Source organism: Carlito syrichta, unplaced genomic scaffold (assembly GCF_000164805.1).
Source record: "Carlito syrichta isolate Samal-C Ts95f unplaced genomic scaffold, Tarsius_syrichta-2.0.1 Scaffold308084, whole genome shotgun sequence".
In the NCBI taxonomy this organism is placed as follows: Eukaryota; Metazoa; Chordata; class Mammalia; order Primates; family Tarsiidae; genus Carlito; species Carlito syrichta.
In genome coordinates, this window is record NW_007252180.1 from 184,787 (window position 1) to 205,355 (window position 20,569).

General features: G+C 43.2%; 1 protein-coding gene across 1 annotated transcript in view; it reads left to right on the forward strand.

The window, feature by feature from the left end:
• LOC103267246 (receptor-type tyrosine-protein phosphatase N2-like) overlaps nucleotides 1–20,569 on the forward strand; it is a gene marked incomplete at its 5' end in the record, with an annotated part of 321,627 nt that overhangs the window by 88,762 nt on the left and 212,296 nt on the right. The gene's annotated exons all lie outside the window — the stretch shown is intronic.

Sequence of the window (20,569 nt, forward strand, 5' to 3'; positions counted from 1 at the left end):
GTGTGTGCTTGCCTGTGGCATCTTCACTCACCCTGTGCTTGTGAGAAGCCTCTGTGTTGTTTCCTGAGGCCCTGACTCACTCTTGTGAGGCCACAAGGTGTGAGAAGACTGCTGTGAACGGTGTCCGTTAGCCACTGAAAGGACTCTTCTGCATGAAAGCCCAGGTGTCAATCCCAAGAAAAAGAGGCGGGTGCACTCTGTCTCAGAACCTTCAGAGCTGGGCAATCCCTAGGACCTGTTCCCTCCTCCAGACTCATCCTCGAGTGACATGAAAGTAAGGGGCCATTGTCCCCAACACAGCCTCAGAGCTTTCTGGTGAAGGGAGACGTATCATATGGGGCCATTTCCTCTCAGCCCTTGGCAACTTTTCAGTACAAAAGGAAGTCATAATTGTGGTAGGGTTTTGCAGTGCATTAAAGTTTATTTCTTGTAACTGAGTCCCTGGCCATACCTTTGAGACTGGAACATTTGCCTCCTATAAGCCTTGGGTTAAAGAAAAAAGTCGTTGTGTTATCTTGGCTGATTTCCCTCCTTTTTCTTTTGTTACTTCAATTGGATAAGAGATACCTGGTGAAGATAATACAGCTTTATGTCAATAATTCTTACTGTTTGTGCAAGGTGCAGCGCACTAGGAGATTATGCACCCCTCTCTTCTGAAGAGATATTGAAGGCTTTGCTTCCATTATCAGATTAATTAATAATTTGGGATTCCCTAGGATTCACCAGATCTTAGCTTAAGCTTAATAGATCAGCTATTAATTTTCAAGAAACAGATGCCATTCTTTTTTTTTTTAAGGTACTTTTGTGTCTTTGGTTGTCCCATGAAAGGAGAAATGGGATTTGTAACTTGGTGTTATCTCATCATCGACACGTGCTCTTTTCACTGCCTTTTCAATGGGAGAATAACACAGCTTAGCTTTGCCGGGCACTATTTTCTCCCTCACACTTTCTGATGGACAGGGTAATCCTTTGCCATTTACATTCTTATCCCTTTTACAAACTGGACGGGTTATTTAAGACTGGATGAAGGGCAGGATAGCCGTCCCCAGTCCTCCAAGGACGGTTTTAAAATTATTTCATGTGAGGTTGCTTGGAAGAAATCACAGGATGGAAGCTGAGTTGGAAGCAGAGGGAGCTATTTACCTCTCAGGAAAGAGGAAACTGCCTTTTAAATCTAATAAGTGCTTCAGCGAGACATGGCTTATACAGATATGCTTCTCTTTGCTTAACCAAAATATCATCTGGCTTGGTATACATACCTGTGGAAGGATCATGCTGGGTCAGTGAGATTGACGTTGAGAAGCCAAACCCACAGTCATGAAATCGTGGAAATGGACGAGGAATGAGGCAGAGCACATATCTGATACTGAGACAAGCGGTCAAGTCAGAAAAGACGCCATACTGCCCTCAGGACAGCTGACCCACATGGCTGCATGGCGACCTGTGGATGAGGAAGTGGGTGTGTGGGTCCTCAGGTGCTTATCAGTCCTTCTGTGTAGGTACCTGGGACGCTGCCATTGTGGGGCAGACACTGGGGACACAGCCTGGCCAGGGCACCATAAGGGTGAAGACCCCACAGTGGCCCAGTGGTCAGGGTCCCATGCAACCCCGTGACCCAGCAAGTGGCTTACCCGCCCCGTGTTCCTCTCACCTCTGAAGGGCAGTCATCATGCCCAGCTCACAGAGCTATGGGGAGAGTTAATGGAAGGGGCACTGAACAGAACTAGAGCAGTGAATCAGCATCAGCCTGTGAGAAATAACCAAGAAGAATGTGAAGAGAGGTAGATGGATTTCAATAAGGGGAGAAGGCTGGGGTCCGGAGTCTGTGGGGGAAGGTGGCTGAGGGAAGAGTTGGACCCAAAGTGACATGGGACAGTGTTGACCCCTCGGATGCCTGTCAATGTTCTAAAGATAGATGAAGTCGATTGTAATTTTTCTTCTTTCAGTTTTTCCTCATGACAAAACTTTCTGTCACCTTGGTGAAGTCAGTCAGTAAAACTACAAATGGTATTCTACCTTCCCAGTTAGCTTGCACTTATGAGGGCATGACCAGTATTGCCATTATGTTGTTGTGTTCCCTCCTCTGAGAACAGCTCTGTGGAAACTCAGTCAGAATGTGGGATTCAAAGGTGCTGCTGAAATGCCAGGCAAGCGCTGACACAGTGGAAGGTCTTTGGGACCCAGAGTGTTCAAGGAACTTGGGATGTCAGTCTCCCCATCTCACAAGCCCTTGGTGCCACCAGACCCCGGGGTTTATCCCTGTGGGGAAGAAGATTGCCCACCCCCCTTCTGTTGGCCACTCTAAAATGTAAAACCCACCCGCATGCCCAGGAGGGACTTTCTGTCTCTTCTGGGAGCCAATGCTGTTGACGAGGAAGTTTCACAATGTTCCAGACTTCGGTAGAGGGTCACTAGACATTGTCCTCTCATAAGCTACTGATTAGGGGCAGCACATGCGGATATCTTGCATATCTCTAAACAGTTCACACTACAGACTAGCGTGCTCTCTGGACTGTTAGAAGTTGAGTCCTTAGCATTTTTAGGTCTAATCCAATTTGAAAGCCCATTTCAGAAATTCCAAAAGCAATTAAGAAAATTCATCCTTAAAATCTGTTCTGGCCAGGCTCGGTGGCTCAGCCTGTAATCCCAGCACTTTGGGAGGCTGAAGTGAGTGGATTGCCTGAGTCTGCGGGTTCGAGACCCGCCTGGGCAGCGAGACCTCACCTCTACAATAAATCAAAAAATCAGCTGGGCGTGGTAGAGCATGTCTGTAATTCCAGCTACTTGGAAGGCTGAGGCGGAAGGATCGCCGGAGCCCAGCAGGTCGAGGCTGCAGTGGCCGGGAGCGGCCACTGCACTCCAGTCTGGGTGACAGAGTGAGACTCCAACTCAAAAAAAAAAAATCTGTTCTGCTAGACTCTCTCCTATTACCAACATCTACATTACTAAGGGGTCTCCACAGAGAGAAAACTAATAGAAGATAGATAGATAGGTAGATAATACATAGATAAATAGGCAATTGATAGATGGTAGATAACAGACAGATAATAGATAATAAATGATAGATAGATAATTAATAGATAATAGACAACAGATAGATGGACAACAGATTAATAGTTGGTAGATGATAGAGAGATGGTAGGGAGATAGATAAATAGGTAATTGATAGAAGATAACTGATAGGTAATAAATGATAGATAAATAATTGATAGGTAATAGATGATAGATATCAGATAGATGAATAACAGATAAACAGATGATAGACGATAGAGAGATGATATATAGATAAATAGGTAATTGATAGTAGATAGCAGATAGATGACGATAATAAATGATAGATAAATAGAGAATTGATAGATAATAGATGATAGATAACAGATAGATGGACAACAGATAAATAGGTGATAGAGAGAGAGAGATGATAGACAGATGTAGATAAATGGATAATTGATAGACAATTATAGATAATAGGTAGAAAACAGATAGATAAATAGATAATCAGACACACAGATAGTCGAGAGGGAGCTTGTTCGGGGAATTGACTTACATGATTGTGGAGGCTGAGAAGCCCATGGCATGATGTCTGTGAGCTGGGGACCTAGGGAAGCTAATGTCATGGCTCAGCCCAAGTCCAAAGCCCTCAGAACCAGGAAGCCAATGGTGTCAATCTCAGTCTGAGGCCAAAGACCTGAGAATGCAAGGGGCAGTGGTACCAGTCCTGGAGTCCCAAGGCCAGAGAGCCCAGGGTCCTAATGTCTGAGGGCCAGAGGCAGGAGTGTCATGGCTATGGGAGACAGAGAGGAAATTTTTTTCTTCTTTTTTGTTTTATTTGGCCTCCAGCTGACTGGGTGGTGCCTACCCCCATGGAGGTCAGGTCTTCTCCAGTTAGGACAAAACTCACATGCAGCTCTGCTCTGGAAACACCCAGAAGTAATACCTTGCCTGTTTTCTCGGTATCCCTTAACCCGGTCTGCTTGATGCCTGGAATTCAGTCACAAGCAGAGGGCCTTCTTGGAGAAGGGTCTGCAACATCCTGCGATCTCCTTTCAGCCTCACGAAGGCCAGAGGCATCCACTTGAGAGGCATTCACATGGAAATGCCCTTGCCTGAAATCACATGCCATTGAGATCATTTGTGATGAGGAAAGAAGGAAATGAAGATGTGAAACCTGAGGGGACATTCCTTGTTTGAGGCAGGAGTGGAAAGAAGCAAAAGCAGATTGGTGGGGAGAGGAGCTGGCAGCAGTAGAGGACAGTCTGGGTGGGTGTCGAAGCAGGGAGAGGACGGAAGGAGAAACAGGGCTGAAGAGACCCATGGTGCGGAGGTGCCAGTGGGAAGCCCACTCCATCTCCAGAGGAGCCCACAACACAGCTGCCAGTGAGAAGCCACTCTACCCTCGGGGAGCTCGTGGATGCCAGTGAGAAGCCACTCTGTCTTCAGGGGTTTTTACTTTAGAATAAAGTTCTCATTTATTTTTGGAAAGTGGAGTTTCAGTAGATAGTGTATATATGTATTACATGTATATATATTCATGTGTGGTGTGTGTGATCTATGTTTGTCCTGTCTATATATGCATGTGTGCATGATGCGTGTATGGTGTGTATGATGTGCATCTATGGTGTGTGTGATATGTATGTCTTTGTGTATGTGGGGTGTATGTATGGTCTGTGTTTACCGTGTATATATGGTGTATGTGGTGTGTGTATGTGGGTATGGGGTGTGTGCATGTGTGTGTGATTGGGATAAGTGACGTGTGAAAGATCGCCAGTGTCAGAGCTGCATGTGTTTGCAAGCTAGAGCTTCAGCCTGCATTCAGAATCCCGCTGTGAAGGACCGGGACAGTGATTTCCCCCACCCAGGGGACCTGTGCATGTGTCCAGGCTGCGGATGGAGTCAGAGGAGACCTCGTCACCTGCATGTGGACAGGCCCCATGCACATGTGTGTGGTGAGAGGAGTAAGGAGCCCAGGAGTGCAGACAGGCCAGGGTGAGCCAGAGAGAGCAGATGGCTAGATGGGGGTAGGGGCGTGATGGTCTCTGCCAAAGTGGGGACCTTACCCCCCTGTCTGCTATTTCAGAAGAGTTTGCAGCCCTAATGACCACTGTGACTCAGAAACCACTCCCTTTCCTGCTGTTCCCAGCCCAGCAAATCCTTCTTAGCATTTTAGCCCCTCCTGTCCATCTGGGGAAACTGGTCCATGTCTACACCACTTGCTCACTCTCGCAGTGACTCTGGCAGTGCTGGCTTCCTGAGCCTCAATAAGCCGTGCCAGAGATGCTGCTGTAAGGAGGTCCCTTATTTCCCACAGAGGAGGAAGAGCAAGAATCATGCCTTGGTGTTGTCAGACCCACCCAGCTGCTATAAACAATACAATACGTGGGCATGTGGGTGGGTCTCAGATTCCAACCTAGGTCAGAGTTGCCCGTGGAAAACCCACATGCAGGAATTCAAGATGACATAGAAGGAGCTTACGACGGTGGCACAGGATGATAGCCCCTGCTTTGTTGGAAGCAACTTCACAAGCCTGTCTGACACACTTTTCTTAAAGGTGCCACTATAGACATTGTATATTAGACTTTTATTAAGCTGTTGGCAAGTGTTGTTTACATTGGAGAAATGAATAGATTTATTGCGAGTGGTATAGTCTCACCTTGATGGTAAAAAACAATCAGTTGTTAGAATACAATTTTTTATTCGTTGACTTTCTACCTGTGAAGAGTTGGTGGTTAAAACTGCTTTGTTAATAAGAGTACTTCAGGATGGTTAACAATGCTAGATGCATGGATGCATTTGGGCCTCAGGACCCTGAGGGACATGTAGCAGTAGGAAGAATTCAGTTTGAGTACACAGACCATCTTGGGCTCATGCACTCAAATTCTGAACAACATTAGAATTCCATGAGAAAAGGATTGATAGTGGCGGGAAACTATTGAGGGGGGGACAGGGAGGGGAAGGAAGGTGGGATTAACGGTAGTCAATATCTCTCTGGGGACGGGGGGGAGCACACTTCATCAACAAGGGTACCTGCACAATGCATATTTGTATACCTAACCCTTAACTATCCCCCACAATTTTAAGATAAAAACTAAGTTAAAAAAAAAAAAGAATTCCATGTGATAAAGTTGGCATGAACAGACTCAAAGATGGAGATAGGGCTGGGCGCCATGGCTCATGCCTGTATTCCTAGCACTTTGGGAAGCCAAAGTGGGAGGATTGCCAGAGATCAGGAGTTCGAGACTAGCCTGAGTAACACAGGGAGACCTCGACTCTAACAAAACAGAAAAAAAAATTAGCTGGGCGTGGTGGTGTGTGCTTGTAGTCCCAGCCACTCAGGAGACTGAGACAGAAGAATCGCCTGAGCCCAGGAGTTTGAGGCTTCAGTGAGCAGTGACTGCACTGCTGCACTCTAGACTGGGCAATAGAGTAAGACCCCGACTCTAAAAAAAAAAGCTGGAAATATACTCAGCACTGATCTTCACCTGTCTTTGGAAGAGTCTTACCTCTGCATGGGGAAGAATTCCTGTGGGCCAACAAAGCTTTAAGTAACATATTAAATGACTTGAATAGAATAAACTTCTTCAAAATAGTTGGAGAATCCCAAGAAAATCTCATTTTATGCGTTGGTTTCAGGTATTGTCTCATCAAAAGAGTTTCTGTCAAAATGGACTCATTTTCCTTTCACAGTCCATCATTTGGTTCCCTAACTTTTGGTGAATTTTGAGATAAATAGTAAAATGTCCCAAATCAGGCAGGTGAAGCCAGGAGAGCAAAGAGTTGACTCTGGAGCCCGGATGTAAGGTTGGCCAGTCAGAGCTATGTAAGGTTGGCTATGGCCAGGTCCTGTTCTTGGAGTGATCTCATCGGGCCAGGAGGAAGAGACAATGTCAAGTTTGCAAAAATGAGACAGGGAGAATTAATGGTGCAGACTTTCTTCTGTTTTGTTAACTAAAGTGTGTGTAAGACGCACCCGTTTCCCAGACTCACCCCATCTTCCCAGCCCCTGCATTGCAGCATTGGTTTAACTCCTGTCTGAGTTTTTCTCTTGAGAATTTACTAGCAGCATGATCTTAGGCTCTGAATTTAATTTCCTTAGCCCCAGTTTCTTCTTCTAAATAAGGTTAATAATAGTGCTTCCTCTCAGATCTGTTGTGAACATCCAGTGAGATCAGGGTGTTGGGTCTTTATGTGGTAGCCAGCCCAGGGGAACTTTAGAGAGGTTTTGCTACCCTTCATATTTCTGACCTTTTTTTGTTCTTTAAAAAAATATATAGTCGGTTTCTTTAGCCCATGCCAGCTCTGGCATGTGTCCCTTTCTTTTCTTTTTTCTTTCTCTGATAAACTTTGTTTTAAAACTTAAAAAAATATATTAAAGACTTAAGGGGTACACGTGCAGTTTTGTTTCATGGATATATTACGTAGTAGTGAAGTCAGGGCTTTTAGTGTATTCATCACTTGGATACTATACATTACACCAATTAAGTAATGCCGCATCCCTCACCCTTCTGAGTCTCCATTGTCTATCATTCCATACCCTGTGTCCATGTGCACACAGTGTTTAGCAGCCACTTATAAGTGAGAACACACAGTGTCTGACTTTCTGTTTCTGACTCATTTCACTTAGGGTAATGGCCTCTAGTTCCGTTCCATGTTGCTGCAAGACATGATTTCATTCCTTTTTATGGCTGCATAGTATTCCATGGCATATACACATGACGTTTTCCTTATCCAGTCAACTGTTGATGGACACTTAGGTTGATTCCATGACTTTGCTATTATGACTAGAGCTACGATAAACATACACCTGTTTTTTTGGGTATAATGGTCTCTTTTTTGGGGGGGGCAGGTACCCAGGAGTGAGATTGCTGGATTGAGTGGAAATCTTAGCCTGAAGTCATTTTCACTCACCTTATGGTTAAGGGTGGCACTCGCTACAGCCTTAGTCATCTCATATACTCATTTTGCTTGTTTGCTCCTCCGTGCACTCATGCAGGATGATTCCAGTGCCGCATAGAGGTCCACGGTGCTGGGCTGGGTGTTGCGCAGAATCATGGGAGAGAGGATCTGCCACTTCTCACCATGAGTGTCCCCTCCGATGAATGAGATGGATGCCCTGGATTTTCCCCATTTTGCTTATTGAATGGATCCCTAAGAGCAGCCTTACTCAAAACAATTGAATAGATGTCTTCAAATATTTCAAAGCCACACTGCTATACTTCAGGGTGGAAATGCACTCAAGAGGGGAGACACCATTGTTAGCTTGGAAAGTCCTTTCTATGGGAGACATCTGGGTGCAGTGTGAGGAGCTCCCATAGGCACTCCCAGCTCTGACCCTGACCCACTAAAGTGCTCGTGCCTCTTTCTCTTCCTCGGCAATATTAGGTGCCAGGTATTCAGGGTGACAGCTGCCACACACAGACAGATAAAATTGCACATGCTGTATCCTTTCATTGATTTCCAAGATTAACTCCAACTGCTTTCTAAGGAAGTTCAGACCGTGAAATGACAGATGATGGCCATGTATTTTAAAATAAAATAGAAATAACTGCATGCTCATTTTGAGCACCATCAGCGCCATCTTACTTGTCTGCCTTGTTGAATGAAGCCACTATTGTAGGAACCATCTGTTCCCATGCCTGCAGCTATACCAACATGCAACATTGAAACAGGACAGGGGCTGATTATACATATTGTACAGTTTGGGTAATGATAGATGTTTAGCGTGTGGAGGCAAGCGGGTTCAGAATAATATGCTGGCCTGGTGAACTTCTTCATTATCTTCAAGGCTTTCTTGGAAACTCTTGTGAATGATCATGTGAAGCTTCTGCATTTGAAGGCGCGGAAGCCCAGGACCAGGAGAGAGTTCTGAAGCTGATGGCTGGGACTGGGATTCATAATAGAGCCACTCCCTTTCCTTCCACTACCCCTTTGGTTTAAAGCATACTAGAAAATGAGACTTGTGGAATTGAGGAGTAGACATTGACTGTAAAGCTGGCTCATTTTCAGCACAGGGCAGTAGGTATTGGAGAAACAAAAACAGGTAAGCCATGGCTCATTCCCTCAATGAGTTTACGGTTTCTGGAGGGAGGCAGGATTAAAATGTATGAAATAATTAGAGACCTTTCAAAATAAGTGAGGAGCTGAGTGGCTCTGATCAAAGTGTAGACTGGGTTTTAGGAAAAGGAGGGTGCCTCAAAGCCCAGGTGGCAATCATTGGCAGGTCCTTGGTGGACAGCCTGGTTAGGGAGGAAGAGCAGGACATCACAAGTGCTGGGGCCCAGAAATGTAAATAGGAGGTCAGACTGTGCTGCCAGGGCAGCCCAGCCTGTGCAGGGACAAGCATAATGTTATCACCATGACTCCCATTGACTTGAAGGTCCTGCCTTGATGTGCATGATGGCATGTGTGTCTGTATGCATGTTTCAGCAAGTGGGCATGTGTGTGCACGCTCTATTGTCTCTGGTGAGAATATGTCCATGGCAGTTCCCTCTTGGTGTACAAGGAGGTGCATGTGCACACCTGGGCACCCTCTGTCCACCTGCAGGTACTCATGCATACCTGGGATGTCCTAAGATTGGACATTTATCTAACTTGTATGCTTTTGTCTGCCGTTCCCTCACTGAAATGGAGCTTTGTGCACTGGCCACATGTGCATGTTTCATCAAAGGAAGCCCTCAGATCTCAGAAGGTAGAGCTAAAATACAGGATTGTGAGGCCAAGTGTGTGGAGTGAGTGGCCTGTGTTCAGCTTGGACATGTGACCAGTGAATGTGAGACCAGGGGTGTGAGGAAATCATTCTTGATGGAGCCTAAATCCCCACCCCTCCAAGGGTTCTCCTAAGGAATCCTTTTAAAATAAGTGAGGAGCTGAGTGGTTCTAATCAAAGGGCAGACTGGGTTTTAGGAAAAGGAGGGAGCCTTAAAGCTCAGGTGGTAATCATTGGCAGATCCCTTACAAGGGTGGGCAGAGGTCATGAGAAGAGATGTTCAGGGATCAGGGGTCAGAGATGGGGAGAGAGTAAAATGGGATACCGGCAACATGCCTGTGTTCATGTGTGGTTAGTCTCCACCTGTCATCTCTGATTTCTAACCTGGCCCCTTGAGGCCCTCACCCAGAAGCGGGTTTGGGGGTCTCTGCCTCCTGCATCCTTGTGGGTTGTTAGTGCCTGCCATGACGGCTGAGGGTGTTTCTCAGCCAGGACCCTTGTGGGGAGGAGCTCAGCTGGGCAGGCCCTTCCAGGTGCTTCTTTGGTGTTCTCTTCGGGCCCCACCCCAGGCAGAGCCCTGCTCCCACATGTGCTATTTTCTGGAATTCTAACACTTGTGTCTGCTGGCTTTGCAAAATGACTCTGAGTCACCATATGTTTTGCACAAGCAGTGAAACATGACCTTAGTGCAGGCATTGCCTCCATATCTTCCAGTTTTGTAGATGAATGCAGGGGCATATAGGCATCCTCTTGGCAGTGTGTGCAGGAGTGGTGATTCTCTCCCTGCCTTGCTCAATCTCCAGACCTCGTGCATCTGTTTCCTATCTCTATGGGGAACAGTGGCCCATACCTAGCACCCTAGGCTGTGTCATCTCTCACAAGGGTTAAATTGACATGTACAGAGTGACCTTGGGAGGCACTGATGGGTGGAAGCCATGTGGCATGGTGCCATCCCGTGGGCTTCCTACTGTGCAGGAGAAGGGGACATGAGCCCTGGGCACAGGATATAGACACTGGGGCTTGGAGCTGGCAAGCCAGGAGACTGCAGCAGAGGATAGCTTGACCCGGGGTAAGAAGCTTTACTGTGTCCACCTGGGAATGCACATAAGGAGGGGTCTACCACCAACATGGGCACATGTGGCAGTTGTGTGGCTGGGTCCCAGGGTCCCAGCAGAGGGTGGGAGTACCTGGGAGAGACAGGTGGAATGTGTCCTGCTCAGAAGTTGGACACCCAGTATGGCCAAGGTTTGTGGTGCATTCTCTCCCGTCAGATTATTTGTAGTTTCATAGGTTTTTCTTCCTTCAGTCCCTAAAAGGTTGGGTTTTCTTCCTGCCAGAAAATTCCTGGGCTCTCCCCTCATCCCTCCTTCATAGTCTCACTGAGGCTCAGCTAGTATCTGTACTGAAGACCCTCAGACCCTCACCCCCAGCCAAACCTCCTTCCTGGCCATCCATCCATCCAGGGGTCCCTCAGCCTCAAGATCAGAGACCCTTTGAGTTCTGTAGGTTCGCAGTGGACTCCTCAACCTCCTCTTCCTAAAGGACCTAATCCCTCTGCCATTCTTCCTGGTTTAGAGGCTGACTCTGTGGACTTTTCCACAGTGTGTGCACCATTTCACATTCTCACTTACAATGCACAAGGGTTCCGATTTCTCCACAGCCTCACCAACATTTATTATTTTCTTTCTTTTTTTAATACAGTGATGGATATGAGGGTCTCATTATAGTTTGATTTGCATTTCCCTGATGATTGATGGTATTGAATATCTTTTCATGTGCTTGTTGGCTATTTGTATATATTCTTTGAAGAAATATCTATTCAAGTCCTTTGCCCACTTTAAAATAGGGTTGTAGCACTTTTTGGCGTTGAGTTTTACGGTTCTCTATATATTCTGAATATTAATCCCTTATCAGATACATGATTTGCAAATATTTTCTTCCATTCTGTGGGCTGCCTTTTTACTCTGTTGAAATTGCCTTTTGAAGTTCAACTTTTTTTTTTTAAAGCAGGATTTATTAAGAGGACAGAAAAGCTCCCACAGTGGGAGGGGACCTGAAAGGATTGCCCCTTTTTATTTTTTATAAGTCTAATTTATCTATTTTTTGTTTGTTTGTTTCTTGTGCCTTGGTGTCATATTCAAGAAATCATTGCCAAATTCAATGCCTTGAAGGTTTTGCTCTATGTTTTCTTTTAAGAATTTTATAGATTTAGGTCTTACATTTAGGCCTTTGGTTTGTTTGTAGTTAAATTTTGTATATGACCTAGGTAAGGGTTCAGTTTTATTCTTTTACATGTGGATATCCTGGTTTTTCAGCACCATTTGTTGCAGAGACTGTCTTTTTCCCCATTGAATGGACTTGGCACCCTTGTCAAAGCTCATTTGACTGTGTATGTGAGAGTTTATTCTGGTCCATATGTCTGGTCCATATGGACCATATGGACCAGACATATGTCTGTCTTTATGCCAGTACCACACTGGTTTAACTACTATGACTTTGTTGGAGGTTCTGAAATCAAGAAATGTGAAGCCTCCTGCATTGTTCTTCTTTTGCAAGATTGTTTTGACTATTTTGGGATCCTTTGAGAGTTCATATAAATTTTAGGATAGGCTTTTCTATTTCTGCAAAAAATGTCATTGGAGTTTTAAAAGGGAGATTGCAGAGTCTGTAGATCACTTTGGGTAGTATCAAAAAAGCAAGTCTTCTAATCATGAACATGGAATATGCTTCCATGCATGTAAACATTACTTAATTTCTTACAGCAACATTTTGCAGTTTTAATTTTAAATTCAAAGGGTATGATGAGATACCAGCTCATATCAGTTGGAATGACTCCTGTTAATAAGTCAAAAAACAACAAATGTTGGCAAAGTGGAGAAGAGGGAACACCCATACACTGTTGGTGGGAATGGAAGCTAGTTAAGTCCTTGCGGAAAACAGTTTGTAGATTACTGAGAAAACTAAAAATAGATTTACAATTTGACCCAGCAAACCCACTACTGGGTATATACTCAAAGGAGCATAAATTGTTCTACCAAAAATACCCCTGAACTTGTATGTTTATCACAGCGCTATTCACCATAGCAAAAACATGGAACCAAACTAGGAGCCCATCAACAGTGGATTAGATGAAGAAAGTGTGATACACGTACACCATGGAATATTATGCAGCCATAAAGAAGAAAGAAATCACGTCCTTTGCAGGAACGTGAATGCAGCCGGAGGCCATTATTCTAAGTATTTTGTAGTTTTTATTGTATAAGCCTTTCACCCGCTTGGCTGATTCCTGAGTATTTTATTCTTTTTGATGTCATTTTGTAAATGAAATTGTTTTTGCAATTTCCTTCTCAGATTTTTTATTGCTAGTGTATAGAAGTGTATCTGATTTGTGTGTGTTGACTTTATATTTTGCCACTTTGCTGAATCTATTTATTAGTTCTAACAGTGAGAAAGAGAGCAAGAGAGAGCGAAGGAGAATCTTCTTCAGGGATTTCTTTTTTGAGGATTTTGGGGAGTAGTAAAAGTGAGCATACTTATTTTGTTCCTATCTTAGATGAAAAGTTTTCCATTTTTCACCATTAGAGATGATGCTTACTGTGGATTTTTACTATATAGTTTTTATATGATGAGGTTATTTTATTTTATTTTTTTTAGAAAATAGTATTTATTAAGAAGATAGAAAAGCTCCCACAGCGAGAGGGAACTTGAAAGAAGGTCCCCTGAGGATTTTTATTCCTAGTTTGTTGAGAGTTTTCATCCTAAAAGGGTGTTGAATTTTTCCACATGCTTTTTCTGAATCAATTGAGATAATCACATGGATTTTTTCTTTCATTTTGTTTGTGTGGTATGTAACATTGATGATTTGTCTATGTTGAACAATCTTTAAATTCCGTAAGTAAATCCCAGTTGGTCGTGGTGTGTAATCTTTTTAATATGCTGCTGATTTTAGTTTGCTAGTATTTTGTTAAGGATTTTTGCATGAATGTTCATAAGGGATGCTGGTTTGTAGTTTTCTTTTCTTATAGTGGCTTTGGTATCAGGTTAATGCTGGCCTCATAGAATGAGTTAGGAAATATTCCCTACTCTTCCATATTTTGGGAAGGTTTGGGAAAGATTGACATTATTCTTTCAATATTTGGTAGAATTCACAAGTGAAATCATCAGGTCCAGAGCTTTTCTCAGTCAGGAGATGTTTGATTAACTGATTCACTCTCTTTACTATAATTATAGGTTTGTTCAGATTTTCTATTTTGTCATGATTTTGTTTCAGTAGCTTTTGTGTTTTTAGTAATTTGTTCATTTCATCTAGGTTATCCAACTTATTGACGTATAATTGTTCATTGTGCTCTCTTATAGCACTTTTTATATGTGTCATGACAGTAGTAATGTCCCACTTTTATTTCTGATTTTAATAATTTAGTCTGCTCTCTTTTGTCAGTTCCTCTAGCTAAAGGTTTGCCAATTTGATTGATCTTCTTGAGAAATCAACTTTTAGTTTTTGTTGATTTTCTTTATGATTTTTCTCTCCTGTTTATCTCTGCTCTAATCTTAATTACTTTCTTCCTTCTGCAAGCTTTGGTTTTGTTTGTTCTTTTTTTCTGGTCCTTAAGTTGTAAAATGAAGCTGTTAACTTGTGATCTTTCTTGTTTTTTAATGTAAACATTTATAACTATAAAATTACCCCTTAGCACTGTTTTTGCCACGTCCCATAAGTTTGAATATGATGTGTTTTTGTTTTCATTAATCTCTAGATATTTTCTAATTTCTTTTGTGATTTATTTTTTATCCATTGGTTTAAGAATATATTGTCTAATTTCCACAGTTTTAAAAATGTTCAGTTTTACTTGTTTTACTGATTTCTAGCTTCATCCTGTTATGGTTGGAGAATATACTTTGTGTGCTATCTATCTTTTCACATCTTTTGGGCCTTAATTTATAGATAGTCTACTCTAGAAAATGTCCTGTATGCTGCTGTTGTGGAGTAGAGTGTCCTGAGTATGTTTGTTAGGTAGTTAACTTATTGTGTTATGTCCTCTATTTTCTTACTAATCTTCTGTCTAATTGTTCTAACCATTATTGACAGTAGGGTATTGAACTCTCCAACTCTCCAGCTATTATTGTAGAATCTTCTATTTCTTTTGTCAATTCTGTCAGTCTTTGCTTCATATATTTTGATGGTCTGTTATTGATGCATATATGTTTATATTTATTAAATCTTCTTGATATATTGAAACTTCTGTTCATTTATAATTTTCTTTGCCTCTTACAACCTTTTAAAATTTAAAACCTATTTCCTCTGGTAGTAGTATAGCCAGCCCTAGTCTCTTTAGTCTCTTTTGGTTACTATTAGCATGGAATATTTTTTGCATCCTTTTATTTTTAACTATTTGTCTTTGGATCTAAGGTGAGTCTCTTGTAGACAGCATACAGTTGACCATGTTTTTATCTCTGTCTTTTGATTGGAAAGCTTAATCTATTTACATTTAAAGTAATTACTGATGAAGTGGGACTTACTTCTGCCATTTTTACTTGTTTTCTACAGACCCTATAGCTTATTTGCCTCTTATTCACTGCATTACTATCTTCTTTTTAAAGTGAAATGTCTAAATTCCCTTCTTATTTCCTTTATATATCTTATTTCTTTTTGTAAAGACTCTATAGCTATTTTTCTTTGTGGTTACCATGGGGATTAGATTTAATATTCTAAAGTTATAACACTCTAATTTGAATTTGTACTAGTTTAATACAATAGCATACAAAAACTCTGTTAGTTGTAGCTCTATCCCCACCTTTATACATTGTATGTCCCAAAACATAACCTAATAATATTTCCTTCCTTCCTTCCTTCCTTCCTTCCTTCCTCCCTCCCTCCCTCCCTCCCTCCCTCCCTCCCTTCCTTTCTTTCTTTCTTTGTTTTTTTTTTTTGGTTACTCTCTCACCCAGTCTGGAGTGCAGTGGCATGCTTGACCTGCTGGACTTAGGCTATCCTTCTGCCTCAGCCTTCCAAATAGCTGGAACTACAGACACATGCCACCAAGCCCAGCTAATTTTTTTGTTTTGTGGTTTATTGTAGAGGTGAGTTCTCACCAAGTTGCCCAAGCTGGTCTTGAACTCTTGGGTTCAGACAATCTTCTCACCTCGGTCTCTCAAATTGCTGGGATTATAGGCTGAGCCACCACACCCGGCTACTAAGAGTTATTTTAAATGAGTTTGTTTCTTAAGTTATATAGAAAATAAAATGTAGAGTTACAAATCAAAGTTACAATACTAGTTTCTAGACTACTAAATTTTTAAAAAATGTATGTCTCTTAAATCATGTAGAAAAAAAGAGTTGCAAACTATTGTTATAATAATACTAGCTTTTATAACTCACCATGTATTTGCTTTTACCGAGATCTTTATTTTTAATTTTGATCTTTATTTTTAGGTCAGGTCTCACTCTGTCACCCAGGCTTATCATAGCCTCAGTTTCCTGGGTTCGGGCAATTTTTCCACCTCATCCTCTCAAGTAACTGGGACTACGGGTGTGTGTGCCACCATAACAGGCTAATTTTTCAAAATATTTTTGTAGAGGTGAGGTCTTGCTGTGTGGCCCAGGCTGATCTCAAACTCCTGAGCTCAAGCAATTCTCCTGCCTCACCTTCAAAGTTGCTGGGATTACAGGCATGAGCCATTCCACTTAACCAGAGTCTTTATTTTTTCATATTACTTTGATTTATTGTCTAGTGTCCTTTTATTTTACCTTGTAGGACTCCTTGGAGCATTTCTTGCAGGGCAGGTCTAGTGATAACAAACTCCCTCAGCTTTGGTTTATCTAAGAATCCTTTCATTTCTCCTTCACTTTTGAAAAACAATTTTGTTGGATATAAGATTCTTGTTTGAATATTATATTATATTTAATATAATGCAATATTATTGCATTGTAATATAATGTATTGGTTCACTGCTATCTGGTCTGTAAATTTTCTGATGAGAAATCTGCTGATTATCTCACTGAGAATCCTTGATATATGATGAGTTGCTTCTCTCTTGCTGCTTTCAAATGAAGGAGAGAATTCTCTGGCTTTTTCTTTCAAAAGTTTGATTGTAATTTGTCTGCTTGAGCTCACTTTATGTGGAGTTTGTTGACTTTCTTGGATGTTTACATTAACACTTTCCATCAACTCTGGGAAATTGCCATCCATTGTTCCTTTGAGTATTCTCTCTGCTCCTTTCTCTTTCTCTTCTCTTTCTGACACTCCTACAATGCGTGTGTTTGGCTCTTTTTCTAGTTAGAATATGAATAACTTTTGATTATGAGAGTCGAAGGTAAAGAGAGAATGCAGAGTTCTGTGTCAGGAAAGCCTTACCAGCAGGATCCCACTCCTTGCTAAAGTCATTGTCACCCTAGTCCTAGTCTCAGAACTGGGATTTCTGCTGCTGATTCTTTCTCCAACAAATACTCATGAATCTCTTTTCTGATTACCACATTCTTCATGAAATCTTTGTCTATTCAATTCCAAAGCCCAGAATTGAGGTCCTAGTTTAGTACCTTGAAATCGGACACTTTATGCAGTTGTGTGCTACTTATTTTTCTAGTGAAATGTGCTTATCCTTTGATTAGGATGGGACTATCTCCCTCCAAACCCTTCCCAAGCACCTGTTTGCAGATGCCCATGGGCTACCTGAGCTATCCACAGTCTGTCCCTGTCCCTGAATGTGCAGAGGGTATGCCGAGGGCTCAAGCCCCTGCCAGACTTCATTGGATACAGATGTCCTTGGATATTAGCTGGCTGATGAGATGATGCTGTGACCTGCAACAAGGAATGATGAGGAGGACGTAAAGTTCCCAGGTGGATTTATTCCCTTGTGGTGTTCTCAATGGGGGCAGAAAGTGCATCTTACCTCCCACATGACCTGAGGTGCTTTCTTTTGAAAGATGCAATTTTATGAAACTTTCTTGGTCTCAAATAGCTGAGGAATGAGGGTAGAAAAGGAACCCTTATATTATATGCACACATCTATTTTAAAACATCATAATATGGACAACTGGCTCTTTTCATCAAGGATTGATGGCACACGATCCTCTATGGGACAGCCTGCAGAGTAAACAGAGCAGGTTTGTAGACCACAGCTGGAGTCAAACCCCAGCATCACCCTGGTGACTCATGTTCCAGGAGGTCAGGGCCTCATCCCTCCTGAATGAAGGCTTTCCCAGCCCTTAATATTACTTGCTTAGGATGCAGAGCAGGGAGGTGGAGTAGGCAGCTGGCTTGACCTAGATTTGCAGTTGAACATATTTTTCATGGGCTGTGTGACCCAGGGAAGCTGGGCTCTGTTCTCACCTTACAGAAGAATACTTGCAGGAGTATTTAAAATGCTCCACGTAGAGTGGGGCTGGCACAGACTCATGTCTCTACGTAAAACTCAAATTCCCAGTTGCTCACCTGGAATAACCATGCTCTTTTCCTCTCCCATTCGAGGGCAGCACAGGGTGGAATGTGAGGGGTGGGATCAGCACAGACAGTTCAGGGCACACCAGTCCTGTCATATCTCTACCTGACTCCTCACAGGCAACACAAACTTGCCGTCTCCAGTGCTGACCATGGAATCGTTCCTTTGTCCTGAGGGATAGCACATAGCAAAGCACTATAGCGAGGTGGCTTCTAAGCAACGGGAATTTCTTTCTCACAGTTCTGGAGGGAGTCAGGGGCCAGTGGATTTAGGTCCTGGTGGAGGCACACTTCTGGGTTGCTGATGGTATCTTCTCACAAGGAGGCGCAGAAGCAACATAGTTCTCTGGGATCCCTTTTATAAGGCACTAATGCTATCATAAAGCTCCACCTTCATGACCACCTGATCACCTTCCTAAGGCCCCACCTCCCAATATCCTCACCTTGGTGGTGAAGATTTGTTTCTGTACCACCCACCATCTCAGCTCTGTGACAACTCTTGGGAACCCTTTCTGGACACCCCCACCCCAGCCTGGGCCAGGTATAGACCCCGGGGTACCTGGATGGTCCCCTATTCTTTTCATTGTGGGTGCTGTGCATTATTGATGTACATTCTTTTTTAAATTTTTTTCGTTTTTTTATTTTTATTTTTTAAAATTTATTTATTATAAAGATGTGGGGTATGATTCAGGGTTAGGTATACAAACATTGATGCAGGTACCCTTGTTGATGAGGTATGCCCCTCCCTCCCCTAGCAGTTTCCCTCAACTGCCAGTCCCACTCTCCTCCCCTGACAGCTTTTCACTACTGCCAATCACTTTCTTATAGTATTATAATTGTTCAAGGTCACCTTATGAGTGAGAACATACGGAATTCAGTTCTTTGTTTCTGCAATAAATCACTGAGTACAATAGACTCCAAATCTATCCAATTTGCTGCGAAGTCCATATATTTGTCCTTTATGGCTGCATAATATTCCATTGTGTACATATACCACATTTTTTTTTTATCCAGTCCAGCTTCGATGGGCAACACGGTTGGTTCCATGTTTTTGCTATTGTGAATAGAGCTGCAACAAACATACGTGTGCAGGTATATTGATGTACATTCTTTGTTATTGTTGTTTGTGCCAGGCCAGAGGCTGCCTGTGGACCATTGTCACCTGTCTCCCTCATCGTTGGGCTTGCCACTCACTGCCACAGCTACTCTTTTCTTTCTCTCTTGCTGGTTCCCCTCACTGCTCTGGCCCCAAACATTGTGGGGACCCAAGGCTGTGTCTTGGATGCCTGGCTTCAGTCACCTCCAGAGGCACAGCGTACATCTCTGGCCCACGCTACTCCCCAGACTCTGAACTCACCACCTCTCTAGCACCCAGCCTGGATGCTCTGCAGGGGTCTCTGTCTCTAAAGGTCTATAATGGAGTTCCTGGGTACCGCTCCCAACCTGTCCTTCCTACAGTTCCCCAGGACTCATGTTTTCTTGGCATCAGCTGGTTCTATTGGTACAACCTTGGGCTCTCCATACCCTCATTTCCTCCTGACATGGATGGCTGCTGGCTTATTTGGTTCCCTGGCCCTGGCCCCAGGCTGTTCTTAAACAGATCCAGGTGACCATCATGCCCATGCATGTGTGGGCCCCATCACCCGCCTCCTCTAGCTGCTCTGTGATGTCACCTTCGAGCCACAGGGCACTGGGGCTTCCTCCCCTTCTCTTCTCACCATTTGATATCTCGTACCTCACTCCTTCAGCCTCTGTGCAGATGGGGACTCACTGTAGAGACCTCACCTATCCCCCTTTAGAAAATAGTTCTCCTGTGAACTATGATCATGTTACTGTACTCCAGCCTAGGCAGCAGGGTGAGACATCTCTAAAAAAATTTTTTAGAACTTATTACCAAATTGACAGGTGCTAGTCTGCTGGGGCCACCGTCACAACATTCCAGAGTGGGTGAGGCTTACAACATCAGAAGTGTATCATCTCCTTTTCCTGGAGGCTGACAGTCCTAGGTCCAGTTGTAAGCAGGGCTGGTTCCTTCTGAAGCTGAGGGGGATTCTGCCTCAGGCCTGTCTCAACTGCTGGTGGCTGGAGAGGGTCCTTGGCATATGGATGGCTCTCTCCTTGTGTCTCTATCTTTGTATCCTAATTGTCCCTTTTTATGTGGACAGTAGTGATATTGGATCAGTTTCACCCTAATAACCTCATATTAACTAGTTAAATCTGTAACTGTCCCATTTCCAAATAAGGCCTCATTATTGCGGGCTTAGGACTCCAACCCATGAGTTTTTGGGTGACACCATTCAAGTCATAACATCATAACACAATTTTTGCTTGTTAATGTCTCTGTTGGTATCTTCTTCGACTGGAATATGAACTGAGGGCAGAGCCTGGACTTTCCATTTGCTGCTGTGTTTGCTGAGCAGTGTCTGGAAGACTG